The sequence below is a fragment of the Meles meles genome, chromosome 12 (genome assembly GCF_922984935.1).
Source record: "Meles meles chromosome 12, mMelMel3.1 paternal haplotype, whole genome shotgun sequence".
In the NCBI taxonomy this organism is placed as follows: Eukaryota; Metazoa; Chordata; class Mammalia; order Carnivora; family Mustelidae; genus Meles; species Meles meles.
Genome location: NC_060077.1, coordinates 9,660,026 through 9,674,729, shown reverse-complemented (window position 1 = coordinate 9,674,729; position 14,704 = coordinate 9,660,026).

Sequence of the window (14,704 nt, the reverse complement as noted above, 5' to 3'; positions counted from 1 at the left end):
CCCCGCAATTACTCACGTGGTTGATACTGTAACGTTCATTTTTGCAAATGAGGAAACTGAGGCACAGAGCAGCTGAGCGCTCCCTGCAGGGGGTGGCAGAGCTCACCTCAGTCCCAGGTGTTCTGTTTCCCAGTCAGAGCTTTGCCCTTGGCCGTACTCCTGGGAGACTTGTCAGCTGCCGTTTGCTCCCTTCCTCGTCTCGGCAGGCCGGAGATAAGAAGCCGAGGGGCCTGTTGACCCCATTCAGATAACACCCGCCAATGACCTTACTGTAGCCCTCCCTGGCTGACACCCCAGGAATGCCAAGCGCTGGGGGGACACAGGGAGAGGGCAAGGACACGGGTGGTGGAAGCCGAGGCCATGGGTGCCATGCAAAGATGACATGACCTGGTCTCGCAGATCGGGGTGTGGGCACAGGGACCCTCCTCACTTTGTCTCTGCCCTCTCCCACCACACCGAGGGGGATCTGGAAGCCTAGCCAAGGGTCCTGGGAGCAGGAGCGTCTCTGTGTTTGTCCAGGGCGGTGCGGAGAGCTTGGCAGCCTGGGCCCCCAGGTGTGTGTACTTGTCTGGACACGCCCAGCCTCCCCCTCTCCCTGCTGGGGCCCCTATCCTGGCTCCGAGGACCCCATGGCATCCCTGTGGCTTTCCTCTGCACCCTCACCAGGCTGATTGCAGCAACCTGCCTCCCGAGACCTCTCCTCCATCTAGTCCTTTATTCCAGCCTCAAACCTGGGAATCCAGACAAGGTGGGATGTGAGGAGGGGGCCCAGGCTCATACCACGGCTGCTCTCCCTTCCCCAGCTTGGGCAGAACCCGTACAAGGCAGGACATGGGGCTCCGTACCTGTGGAGCGGCAAGTCGTTTGGGACCCTCTCTTTGGGGACATGTTGGCTGAGGCTTTGTGTCCCCAGTCGCCTGTGTGTGGTTGTGTGTGCACCTGTGTGCTCATAACCTTGCATGCACGCGTGTTTGTGTCCAAGTGTGTGCCTGCGGGAGAGTGCACACACTCGTGTATTTATGAGGAAATAGTGTCATTAAGTGAGGGTTATTTGATTTCCCTTCAAGTATGTAATGCTTCCCATTTTTGCATTTGGGACTTAGCATCTCACCACTAGCCTCATATCAAACTTAGGTGTCTGCAGGGAGGCAGGGAAGGAGCTAGACTTTTGGGAATGGTGGGGATTGGAACAAACTGAGAGCTTTTGTTCTGTGGAAAGGAGGCAGCCACGGCTCGAGCCCAGTGTAACAGATGTCCTGATTGTTTAGCTCAGAATCAAAGCAATTTGGGAAACACTGTATGTGCTCTTTGCCCACATATTCATTTAAAGTCTCTGACAAGTCCTGCAAGAAAGTGACTGCTCTGAACCAGGAGGAGGAGCATGTGACCCCAACCTGACCCAGTGTGAGGGTCCTATCTCCCTGGGCCACAGTGATTGGTTCAAGGGTGGGACCAGGGGCCACGCTGTTCAAACAGACTGTCAGGACTTCAAGAGGGAATTGAGACGGGCACCTGGGTGGCTCAGAGGGTTAAGCCTCTGCCTTCGGCTCAGGTCATGATCTCAGGGTCCTGGGATCGAGCCCTGCATTGGGCTCTCTGCTCAGCAGGGAGCTTGCTTCTCCCTCTCTCTGCCTACTTGCGATTTCTGTCAAATAAATAAATAAAGTCTTAAAAAAAAAAAAAAGAGGGAATTGGGAGACACCCATGGACTGTTTATTTATGCAAGCCAGGGCCTTCTCCTTTATGCTTCAGCCCACAATTTCTGTCTCCTGCGAAAGGAAGCACCCCGATGGATGGCCCACACAGTTCATACAGGTCTCCTGAATGGTATTCACTTGCTTTGAGCTGCCTAGGTTTGAGCCCAATCCGGGCTTGGCCCTCCGCAAAAATGAGGCCAAACTGGGCAGTTTGTTTTTCATCCTCTGCCTGTCTTGGGGTACACTTTCCCTTCTTGGTCACAGGCACAAGGATTCATGCTCCTTGGTTTTACGGGGAGAACAAAGCATAACCCAATGTGATATTAATGATTGGGGGGGCAGAGTTTTATGAAGCTGGGAGGGTGTTTTAAATCAGTGCGTAGGAGCCGCTTTTGGAAGTAGCTGGTGTGAGTGGAGGTTGGGGTGGGTGTCAGAGAAGACAATTGCCTAATTTTCCACGCACCCTTGGGGCCTGGGGCCAGCGTCACTCTGACTCAGAGCCTCATGCCCATCTCCCCTGAGGCCTGACAGGACTGTTAGCTGCTGGTGAGGAGGTGGATGAGGCTTAGAAAGGAAAAGCTACTCATGCCACGACTCCAGGGGTGAGTGCCCAAGGCTCTTCCTGGTGGCCTGGTAGGGCTCTTTGCTCTCACAAAGGTGTAAAGCCCACTTATTCCTAATCTCTACGTCCAGCCCCTCCAGAGCTTTCTGGGGGGGGGGGGGCAGTCTGGCCTCTTGTGGCCCACGCAGAGGGGTACAAAGGATCCATCCCAGACCTGCACACCCAGTTCCATTATTTTGTGTTGATGCTTTGTTTCAGAATGAACTAACGCATGTGAGTAAATCAGGATTAGGTTTAGCTTTGTAATTCAGAAAAGATGAAATAAGTGGCGTAAGCCAAAATAGAGGTTTATTTCTCTTTCACTTAAAAGCCTGTAGTTAGGTTGCCTAGGGCTGTTGTAGTGGTGTCTCATGGATACTAAAGACCCAAACTCCTCTGCTTCTGGTTGCTCAGCTGTGAATGAATTCCATTCCCAAGGTCACCTCATAGTCCCAAATGGGTGCTGGGGGGCCAGTCATGATATCCTCATTCCAGGCAGCAGGAAGGAGGGAAGGATGAAGAAAGGCACATTTCTTCTTTTTAAGGACACTCCCTATAATTAATACACGCTATTTCCACGCATAGCTCATTGGTCAGAACTTAGTCACATGCCATAGCTAGCTGCAAGGGAGGCTGGGAAATGTAGTCTTTATAACAGGCAGCCAAATGCCCAGCTAAAACCAGAAATTCTTCTACAGGAAAAGAAGAATAAATGAAGTCTTTGGCATACAGAATAAATGCGTAAGCATACAGATTAAGTTGCTATAATGAAAAGACCCCCGAACTGGTTCCGAGAAGGTAGGCAGTTCTGTTCCACTGGGTTTTACAGGGACCCAGGTTCGTTCTATCCTATTGTTCCACCATCCCAGAAGATACCGTCCTCATCCACATGGTCTAAATTGGTCCATAAATAACCATGGCTGCAGTGGGGGAAGAAGAAAGTAGAGGGCAAGAAGTTTCCCGTCTAAGGGTATCACCTGGATGTGGCACGCTTTGCATCCCCTCACAGCCCACTGGCCCAAACCGAATCACATGGCTCACCTTGCTGCAAAGGAGTATGGGAAATGTAGTCTGTAGCCCAGGAGGCCCTCAGCCTACTGAAGCTCAGGGTTCAGTTTCTAAAAGAGGAGAATTGGGACCAGAAGGCAATTAGCAGTCTTCGCTACGATGAGGAATGAAGGGGTGGGCAATTGAGCAGCCACGATGAGGGGGTGGGAGGGACCCTGGCTGGACTGAAGTCTGTCTGCCCTGGGGTTAGATGCTCAGATGCCAAACTCCAGACTCACCTCTGCTTGGCTGGGTGGTGCTGGGCAAGACCTGGAGGCTTTGACCATCTGGTCTGACCATGTGGTTTGCTTTGGAGAAGAGGTGAGGAATCTGGAGAAATATTGAGAAAGTAGAATCAACACAACCTGGTGATTGATTTAGTGGTGAGGGGGCCCCCAGGGTTGGTAACCATCTGGGGGGATGGCTGAGAAGGGAGATCCAAAAAGAGGGAGTGTGTGAGAAGAGCCAATGATTCCATCCATCCAATAATTCATTTAGCAAATATTTATTAAGCACCTACTCTGTGTTGGACATTTTTGTAGGTGCTGGGAATATAGCAAACATCCTGGCCTCAGGGGCTTGCATTTTGGCAGAGAGGGACAGACAATGACAAATCCCCAATTAAAAACATGACCTGTGAGATGCTGATAGATACTGTCAGGAAGGATGGGGCAGGACACAGGGAGACAGAATGCCTGGGAAGAGGTGGGAGGCTATTTTGTTTCGTTGAAGTATGCAAAAAAAAAGAAAAAGTATGCCAAGGCATCATATAGTCTCACTCATAAAGTCTGTCAGTATGGTCCCTAACAGATCAGGAAAAAAAATTTTTTAATGTAAACATCACTCCATTACCGCATCAATCACAATGAACGAATAACTCCTTAGTGTTCTCCACTACTCAGGCTGTATTCAGCTTTTCCCAGTTGGTCTTGAAAATGTCTTGTTGGGGGGGCGCCTGGGTGGCTCGGTGGCTCAGTGGGTTAAAGCCTCTGCTTTCGTCTCAGGTCATGATCTCAGGGTCCTGAGATCGAGCCCTGGGTCGGGCTCTCTGCTCAGCAAGGAGCCTGCTTCCTCCTCTCTGTCTCTGCCTGCCTCTCTGCATACTTGTGATCTCTGTCTGGCAAATAAATAAATAAATAATAAAATCTTTAAAAAAAAAAAAAGAAAGAAAGAAAGAAAATGTCCTGTTGGTTTGTTGGAATCAGGGTCCAAAGGGTTCACATTGCATTTGGTTGTGAAATGGGTCTTGTGGGTCTCTTAATCTATTGGTAGGCTGAGGTAGGATAGTCCAAGTAGGCCTCTTAGAAAAGGTAAAATCTGAGGTGAGGTCTGAAGGAAATGAAGAAACAAGCCACGTGGGGCAGAGGGGACAGCATGTGCAAAGGTCCTGAGGTAGGAACATGTGAGGAGGCCAGCATGACTGCAGGGGAATGGGTAAGGGAGAGAATGGCAGGAGATGGTAGAAGACAGGCAAAGAGAGTGTGTGTGTGTGTGTGTGTGTGTGTGTGTGTGTGTGTGTGTGTGTGAAAGGGAACAGGACATTGGATCATGGAGGGTCTTGTAGGCTGTGGTTAGGACTATGGTTTTTACTCTGAGCATGAGGAGAGCCCTGGGACAGTGGAGCATGAGACCCATGCCCCTGCCTGTATCCCTTAGCCCTGTCCGCAGCTTAGAGTTCCATCTCCTGTCCAGACACACCTTGTCTCTGCAATGGACTCTACTGGTGCCCCAACCCCTCACTCAAACCCCTTTATCAGCTGGGCTCCTGAGCTGCGGGGGGTGCGGCTGTTAACAGCCCATAGCTGCTCCCACCCCTCTGCAGAGAATAGCCCATGGGAACAGCTGTGTCCGGAGATGCGTGAGAGGTCATGCCTTCCTGGGGTAGTCCATAACCGATGACCGATGGATGGAGGGATAGAAAAGGCAGACCCCCTTGCAAGCTCCAAGGGGAGAACCTCGGCGGGTGGTGCCATCCGTGGCGTAGGGATCCCAGCTGGTGGTGATTGGGATTGGGCTGAGGCCAGACTCCCCTCAGAGCCCTCCCCTCCCTCTGTCCTCCCATCCCGAGCCCTCCCTCCAGAAGTCGGGCCCCAGGAATCCCTGGCTTAGGCTCTGGCTTGTGGAGAACCCACCCTTAATGGACCCTCCCTTCTTCTCCTGGTCCCATCGGCCTCTCCCTTCTCCAGTGTTTGTGCTTTTTAAACTCCACCAAAAATGTCATGGGCTGGTTTCTCTCATTGCTTCCAAACTCCCTGATAAATTCCACTGGCCAGGCAACCCCAGGAGAGGTTTTCTGGAGCAAGGAACCCCATAAATCACCTCGCTGCCACTCCAGCGTGGGCAATATCTTATGTAAAAAGGTGTTTCCTGGGAGCGCCACAGGCAGGAGAATCCTATTACAAGCCGCCCCATTAATTATAAAGAGTCAAGCCGACCCTTTGCTGCGATTTTTTATCTTAAGTCCAAAAACTGATTACCTTCACCAATCCTTCCTCTTCCCCCATCCCCTCCCCCTCAAAAAAAAGAAAGAAAGAAAAAAACCAACCCAAGGAATAAAATAAATGTTTGAAGAACAAATATCAAAGTTTCTCCATTTAGGAAAGAACCAGCAGAGAGAGGAGTGGGTGGGAAAAGGCCTTTTGTCTTCCTTTTAACGTAGGAGGTAGCAAGGGCTTTAACCTGGGCTTGGCTTACGTCCTTTCCTTGCCTCGTCATGCCTAGGAAGTGAGAATTACAATCTGTCCCACATTACAGATGAGGGAAACTGAGGCTCATTTGAGGTTACGTGATGTAGTCCTTTCTTCTGTAAGGTGAGCAGAGTGTGGAGCAGGCTGAGTCTTGGAAGACCCAAGTTCAAACTCCACCTCGGCTTCTTACTAGGTGGGACCCTGAGCAGGTGAATTCACCTCTCTGAGCCTCAGTTTCCCCTCCTGCAAAACAAGGAATAAAAGATGCCAGTGGTCCCCATGCCCAGTCTTGAGGCTCCCCTCCCCCGCCCCCCACGCTGATCTGTTTGGTCTTGAACAAGCCTAAGTCAGATCTTTCCCCCTTTCCTCACCCTGTTTAAATCCTATGTCTGCGATGCATTTAGGATAAAGGGCCCATCCTTCACCTTGGCCTACAGAACCCTGCATCATCTGACTGCTGCTGACCTTTCAGACCCTAGCTCCTGCCTTGTCCCAGGCCCTCCTCTTCTCATTCCCCCACTGGCAGCCATGCCAGCCTCCTCCTCTTCCTAGAATTCACCAAGCTTGACCCTGCCTCAGGGCCATTGTCAGTGCTGTTCCCTTTGCCTGTCACACTCTTCCCCCAGATCACAGTTAAGTGAGCACTTCTCCTCATGCAGGCCTTACCTCAGAGGGGCCCTCCCAGCTCACAGCCTGGCCTTACAGGGCTGAATCTAGGTTTAGGCAAGTAAGACACTCACCTGGGGAGCCAAAAGCAAGGGGTGCTCCAAACTCAGCAATCAAGATAAATTATATTGTAATAAAACATTTTTCCAATTCAAATTTATGTGAAAGAAATTTGTGATGAATAAAATAGTGACATTTTAAATAAAGATGGGATCTCACTTGGTCTTGCGTCTCACCGCACCGAATCCCAGGCCTGTCAGATCCTGTCTTGATTGAAAAGTTTGCCGTTTTGCTCATTATGGGCTATTGTGCATTAGTTTTGACTTTTCAAAACATTATATGAAAACATGACTTACCTTGATAACTGAGTTTTTGGTATGCGTCTCTCCTGTCCTGCCACTTACATTTTACACACAAGGCAGTACCCCTCTTGCCTGACCTTGGCCTGGCCAGGCACCTCTCCCAGCACCCAGGCCCTCTTGATCTCATTTCCTTCTCTTTCTTTCTTTCTTTTTTTTTTTTTTTTAAGATTTTTATTTATTTATTTGACAGAGAGATCACAAGTAGGCAGAGAGTCAGGCAGAGAAAGAGGGGGAAGCAGGTTCCCCACTGTGCAGAGAGCCCGATGTGGGGTTTGATCCCAGGACCCTGGGATCATGACCTGAGTTGAAGACAGAGGCTTAACCCACGGAGCCACCCAGGCACCCCTCTTTTTTTTTTTTTGTTTAAAGATTTTATTTATTTGACAAAGAAGACCGTGAGAGAGGGAACACAAGGAGGGGGAGCGGGAGAGGGAGAAGCAGGCTTCCTGCCGAGTGGGGAGCCCAATGCGGGGCTCGATCCCAGGACCCTGGGATCATGACCTGAGCCGAAGGCAGACACTTAATGACTGGGTCACCCAGGTGCCCCTGCCTTCTCTTTCTACTGCTGTTTGCAATGATGACTCTTCTCTCTTGGCTCTTGTCTCTCCCAGTAGAATATCAGTTCCACGAGGATTGGGATGGAACCTGTTGTATTCACATCTGGAACCCAGAGCTCAGAAGAATGCCCAGTGCATATTAGGCATTCAACAGATATTTGCAGAAAGAAGGAAAGAAAGAAAGTAAGTTAGTTCAAGAAGTCAGGCAGATGTCTGTCTGTACAACTTCGTTATAGGCTCTTTGGTCCACCTCCCAGGCCCATTTTCCCGAAGAGGAGGCCGAGGCCCAGAGAGGGTGAGTTACCTAGTCAGCCCCACACAGGAGAATCCCATGGGGCTACACGTTGACCACAGAGAAGCCTCTGGTGACCTGGAGTGGGCCAGGTCGGGGCCAGCTCTCCTGGCTGGCGCATATTCCGGAAACATGGTCCCTGCGCTCCTGTTACCAGCTCGGGCCGTTCGGATCCATGCGTCATCTTTACTATTACGCAGTTCATACGTTTCTTGAAACCTTAAATGCCTTTTAGAGAGAAAACGTTATCACTGCTCTAAGTGGAGAAACGGTATCACTTCCCAGAATTAGGTAATAAACATAGCAATAAATAAAAGCAGAAACAAAACGATGCCTGGGCGTTGTCTCTGGCTTCTGCTGGGCCAAGTCTCCGAGCCTGCCTGCAGTGCGTTTGCTAAGCCAGCTGGAGACGGGTGTTTAAGACCCCAAAGAGACCGGCCCTAAGACAGAGGAGTGGAAAAGGCGCCCCAAAGAGTGACTTCCTGCTGTGTATCAGGCTCCTGTGAAAATGCCCAGCTCCTCCAGATGTCCCTGGATGTCAATCTGATTTCAGGGACCCCCACCCCAAATGCATGAAGCAAACTCCCTCCAGCAAGGTCTGCCAGGAGGGGCTGGAGCCCGAGCTCCCCTGTCTGGCTCCCACAGAGGCTTCAAAGACTCCTCAAGCAGCAGCAGAGAATGGACTTTTTCGTGAGTCTTGGGTGTCCTGGAGGTCCCAAACATAATGAAACTGCATTTCTTTTTTCATTTTTAAAAAACGGGGTGAAACACAACGTAAAATTAATCGCGTGAACGTGAACAATGCAGAGGCGTTTAGGGCGTTCATAACGTGGCTTAACCTCCTCCTTTACCCAGTTGCAGGACATTTCCGTCACCCCAAAAGGAAACTCTGGGCCCATTAAGCAGCCACTCCCCGTCCCCATCCTCGCCCAACCCTCAACCTGTTTTCTGACTCTATGGGTGTGCCTGTTCTGGACATTTCATGTAGATAGAGAAGATCAGACGATATACGGTTTGTTTGTTTGTTTTTTAAAGTATTTTTATTTATGTATTTATTTATTATTTTATTTACTATGTATTTTTAAGTATTTTTATTTATTTATTATTTATTATTTTACTTTGTTTTTTTAGGTATATTTATTTATTTGTTTGTTTGTTTGTTTATTTTTGGGGGTGGGAGCAGTAGGGGCAGAGAAGCAGGCTCCCCTATGAGCATGGGGCCAGAATATGTAGTTTTCTTGTGCCTGGCTTCTTTCCCTCAGTGTCATGTTTTTGGGGTTCCCCTGTATCTTAGCAGGTGCCAGTCCTTCCTTCCTTTTTATGGCTGAGTAGAAATACCCCGCTGAATGGACCTACCACATCTTGTTTATCCTTTCATTGTCGACAGCGCGTTTCCTGTTAAACAGATTGCCGAATTATTCCTGATTAAGCCTTGACCTCCTACTACGCGCCAGACACATTCTTATCTTCGCAGGCCCTATAATTTCCCAGCTGGTGGAAGCGTGGATATCTTTAAGTACATTCTGGAAAGTAATACATTGCGTCTCTGGACATGTAGGCTGTGAAGTTAGTCCTTGTTTTAAAAAGAATGTGAGAGGTCATTGTTACTCTAACTATACCATGATTATGTCAATCAGGGTCTGACAGTGACCCCACGCGGGTAGATCTGATTGTAGCCCTTCTGTTCACAGCGAACCTCAGAGAGGTTGAGTGCCCAACGTCAAGTCATACGGTCCCTGGTTTCAAGTTGCTCACAGCCTGGGGATGGGGACAGAGACACGGCGTGCACACGGGCTCGGCTGGTGGCTTCATCTTCCCTTAGTCAGCTTGACTGTGTAATCGGGGACCCCGCTGCTTCTGAGCAAAAAAGACTAAGCAAGGTGAGGTTTTCCTGCAGCGAGAAAGGGATCGATGGCTCAGGGTCGGGGTGTGTTCTAAGCCAGCACTTCTGAAACAGACCGTGCCCTCCGAGCCCCTGGGGGTCGGATGCATTCTGGATCTGAAGTTCCAGGATGGACCCCTGAGGGTCTGCCTTTCTACCTGGCTCCTGGGTCCTGCCCCTGAGGACCGCACTTGGAGTTTCCCCGGGGATCTGAATTTGGTTCCCAGCTCTGGTGTGAACTCTCTGTGGGAGCTTAGGCCAGTCTCTTGCCCTCTCTGAGTCTCAGTTTATTTCCCTGGTCAATGGGGGCATTGTCCTCCATTTGGAACATTCTCTGAAGGATTAAAAAAAAAAAAAAGTGGTGTTGGAACTAGAAAGCCAAAGGCATCTGCTGGGGTGAGGGATTTCCTCCCAGAGCCCCCGGAGCCCACCAGCAGGTGCTAGGGGGAAGTGGGGGGCAGTCCTGAGCCCTGGCACAAAATGCAGAAAGAGGAGGCCAGGGGCAGCGAGGCCCGGGAGAAGTGGCGAGAGAGGTTTCCGTTCATCACAGAAATGGCCCATTTGCAATGATCGGTTGCCCAGGTGTTAATAACGCTAATGGCATAGGAAGGGTAAACTCGGTCACTTGGCTGAACAGAAGAAATATGCAGAGAAGTGTTCAGGTTTCCATAAATCAGCCGTGTGCGGCACTACGAGGGAGACAGGACTTAAAATTCTGGTCAGGAGATGGGTATTCTCATAATCCGAGCTGGAGAGGTAATTTATTCTGTTTATATCTTTTTACTGCACGACAAGGCTTGGGAGCAGGAGCCCTCCACAGCCATTCTGCATTTTAAATATTAGTCCTAAGCACAGTGGGTCAGCTTTCGTGCTCTGTGAGGTGTTCATTTCAGGGCCGGGGCACGGGGCTGGGGCCGGGGGAGAGCCTGATGATGGGGGCTGGAAGACACGTGGTTTCACTGGCCAGTGTTGCCGGAATGACAGCCTGGGGGCCGCCAGGGACAGGGGAGGGGCCTCTTCTGCCCCGAGCTGGAGGGCACAGCCGGGGGCCGGCTAGCTTCCTTACTTGCACGGCTTAGAGTATTTTTTTCCTCTTCAGAAATCTTTTATTTTTAAATGATAATAAATACAGGTAATGAAGAGGTGGAAGGAGATGAACAGATACATTAAAGGAGGTGGAAGGGGGTCGGGAGGCAAAGAGGGTGAGTGGAGAACCAAGGGCAAGGCGGAGAAGCCGGAAGTCCTTGTGTCTTTTGACCTTGGCAGTTTTTATTATGCCCTTTGCCCTCTGGCTGGTTCTGTTGGAAACCACCACCCCACCCCCACCCGCCCTGCTTTTTTATGGCAGCTGAAATGCACGGATTCATTCCTGTAGTTGCTTTGCAGAGAACACAGAGAATGAGACCTTAACCTGGGCCAGGCTCTGTCCTGGGTCCTGGACCAACGTGAGCTCTGAAGGCAGGAGGTCTGGATTCAAAGCCTGGGTCTGTCATCACTCCCTGGAGGCATAACCCCCGGCAGCTCACTTCACCTCTAGGGGCTCAGTCTTCTCATCTGCAAAGTGGGGTTAACTGCACTCATGCTGAAGGGCGCCTGAGGGTCTGCGGGGACTCCAGAGGGACAAGACGTCGTTGGGCAGTGCTCCTGCAAAGTTGGGGGACATCAGAATCAGCTTGGGAGCTTGAACGTGTGGAGTATCCGGGACCCTGTGTCTGGGAGCAATGCCGGCAATGGGCCAGGAGGCCTGGGGAGACAGGTCCTTCTAAACAATGCATGCAAGGCACATCTTTTTTTTTCTTTTTTTTTAAAGATTTTATTTATTTATTTGAGACAGAGAGAGACCATGAGAGGGGAGAGGTCAGAGGGAGAAGCAGACTCCCCGCCGAGCAGGGAGCCTGATACGGGACTCGATCCTGGGACTCCAGAACCACGACCCGAGCCGAAGGCAGTCGTTCAAACAACTGAGCCACCCAAGTGCCCCCAGACAGGTCCTTCTAATAAGCAATGCCCTCTGATCACACTTTGGGAAAACGGTTGGGGTGTCCAGGGACCAGCAGTCCTCCAGCTCTCCCCCTTCCCTGCCCAGACTCTCAGAGGAACTGCCTCCCTAACTTAGTACACCCAGTGCCACGACTGTGGGCCCCGCAGGGACACTGTGATGGGGTGGGTGGGGCTGGGGTTTCTCCTCTTAGAGTTCCTGGGTCCAGTAGGCACTTGGAGAGGTGAGAGAAGCTGATTTTGGCAAGGTCCCCGCTCCCCCAACTCTTGTCCTCCTCCAAGGAAGCTGGTGGGGGCAGGGAGATGGGAGTGGGGATTGAACCTGGGACCTAGATTTCCAGAACCTTGGTTGCAAGTTGAATGACATCCCTCCAGTGTGGATGAAATGCCCTTGTGAGCCCATTTTGCAGTGGGGCAAACCAAGGCTCAGAAAAGTGACAGAGTGACCAGTCAGAGAGTCTCCCGGACCCCAGGGCCCTGGCTCTGTTCTGCCCCCATCCTCTTCCCAGGTGACCGCTGCTCCCATCCCGCCTCGCTCAAGAACACTTGAAGGAAGGGCCCTGGGAGCTGGCCCCAAATACTGACCTGGACCCCACAGATGCTGCCCCCTCCTGGAATCCGGCGTTTGGAACAGCGTCAGAGTGTTGATGGGATCACTCCGGGGTTATTCAAGTCCTTCCTGATGCATGGGTGGGCTCCTGCCCCTCCCCGTTCTCCCAGATGGAAACTGTGGGCCTCTGAAGGGCAGGTATATGCTGTGTACATGTGTGTGCACGCACGTGCACAAGGACGTGAGGTTCAGGTCTGTGTATGTCCATGGGGGTTGGGCATGTGGGTTCAAAGCAAGTATGCAGGGGCATGTGGGTGGTTCAGTCGTTGAAGCATCTGCCTTTGGCTCCGGTCATGATCCCAGAGTCCTGGGATCGAGGTCCGCATCAGGCTCCTTGTTCAGCAGGGAGCCTGCTTCTCCCTCTGCCTGCTGCTCCCCCCGCTTATGCGCTCTCTCTCAAATAAATAAATAAAATCTTAAAAAAAAAAGCAGGTATGTGTATAGATGCATGTGTGTGCTTGTGTGCATTTCCGTATCTGTGCAAAGATGTGTGGCCCACACACGCGGGGAGGCGTGCACATTAACGTGCACGTGTTTGCATGTAGCTGTGTGAGTGTGAGCTCGTGGAGTGTGAGCCTGCCGTCTAGCACGTGCCTGGGTGTACAGCTCAGGAGCGTGTCCATGTGGCTGGTGTGTGTCCATGTGCCTGTGCCCCTGTCTGTATGTGTGGCTGTTTCTGTTTTGGCACACGTTTTTGTATGCGTGACTGTGCAATTGTGTGAGTATCTACCTGTTTGGTGTGTGTGTGTGTGTGTGTGTAGCTGGATGGGAGGAGGGGAGAGATGCTGCCACAGTGAATTCTTACCCCGTGGGTCCACTCAGCTGCCCCCATGATGGGGTTCCCTGACAGCTCTGGCTCAAGCTTTCCACCTGGGTCGGAGGCTGGGGGTCCGAGCGTACCCACAAGAGGGAGTCCTCCCACCTCTTGCAAATCTCCTTCTTCCCTGCTCCTCCCTGCCTCTGCGACCCTGTCACAAACCTGCCTGCCGGGAGCCAAGTTCTCTCTGTGGTGAAAGTTCTTAGGGAGCCCTTCTTGTGCTCGCTTCGGCAGCACATATATTAGGGAGCCCTTCTTGAAAAATTCACATGTTTCCAGAAAATATTTGGGGGGCCTGACAGAGATAGGGCCTAGAATCTTGCAAATTCTCTCTTGGGTTCTATGACTCATTACAATCAGGACACTGTTGTGGAGTAGAAGCACAACCCAATACGTACACAGGCTCGAATCCCTGCTCTGCCACTCGCCAGCTATGTGACCTTGGGCAAGTCCCTTCACCTATGTTAACATCCTAATGGGGCACATAATTCCTACTCTGATACAAGTCCAGAGATTTAGCTAAGAGGATATTTATTCCAGCGTGGTTTAAAGTGGTAAAAAAAAAAAAAAAAAAGGGTGGACCCAAATGTCCAACAACAGAACTGGCTAAAAAGAAAACAAAACCTGAAAAAGGATGGGTCACCCATCACCAGCAGGTTTCAGCCTATCACTACCAAGAAGGAGATAGCTCTGACCACGATCAATTTATTAATCCGGGCGATATTGCTGAGTGAACCAGCGCCAGTAATCGCATGGCGCATAGAAAATGATCTCTAGTTTCAAAACGAACAAATAAAGAAAAGTCTGGAAGGAAAGACATCAAATACCTTACCAAGGAGTTTGAGATTCTGGGTGATTACATTTCCTTCCCTTTGTTTATCTGAAATTTTGAAATTTTCCTCAATGAGCAAGGGGCATTCATCTGAGAAAGACAAACACCTATAAAGGAGAGGAAAAGCCAAGCCAGCGCCTTTCGGTATTCTCATGAGGTCCACATCCAAGAGGGACAGGTGAGCTGGACTCTTAGAGTATACCTATTGCTTGGTGGGCCACTCCTCTGCTCCCTCGCCCCCTCCCCTCTGGCACGCACCCCCTTCTCCTCCCCAGCTTGGATGAAAAGGGACTCAAGGCAGGACACCCTGACATATATTTTTATCTCCCTCTTCTGCTTTTCTATCCCTACAGTGTCTGGGTTGGAAGGGAAGGTAGGAAGCCCTCCCTCCCATCTCCGCTTTTGCAAGTAAGGAAACAGGCCTTGCGTTCAGGCAGCGGCTCAGGCCTCCCAGATCTCATCTAGCGCTCTCTCCATCACACTGATTTACCCAATGGTGCCAGCATTCCTTCCTTCGGAGTTGCAGATCACATCAGCTTGGCTGTCCCTGGGCTCCTTCTGCCCTGATATAGCCTTGCCGGTAACTAGAGTCAGCTTACCAGCCCGCCCGAATTACACGAGGCCTCATTAGGAGGGAAGCTGGAGTCTTTCTGACA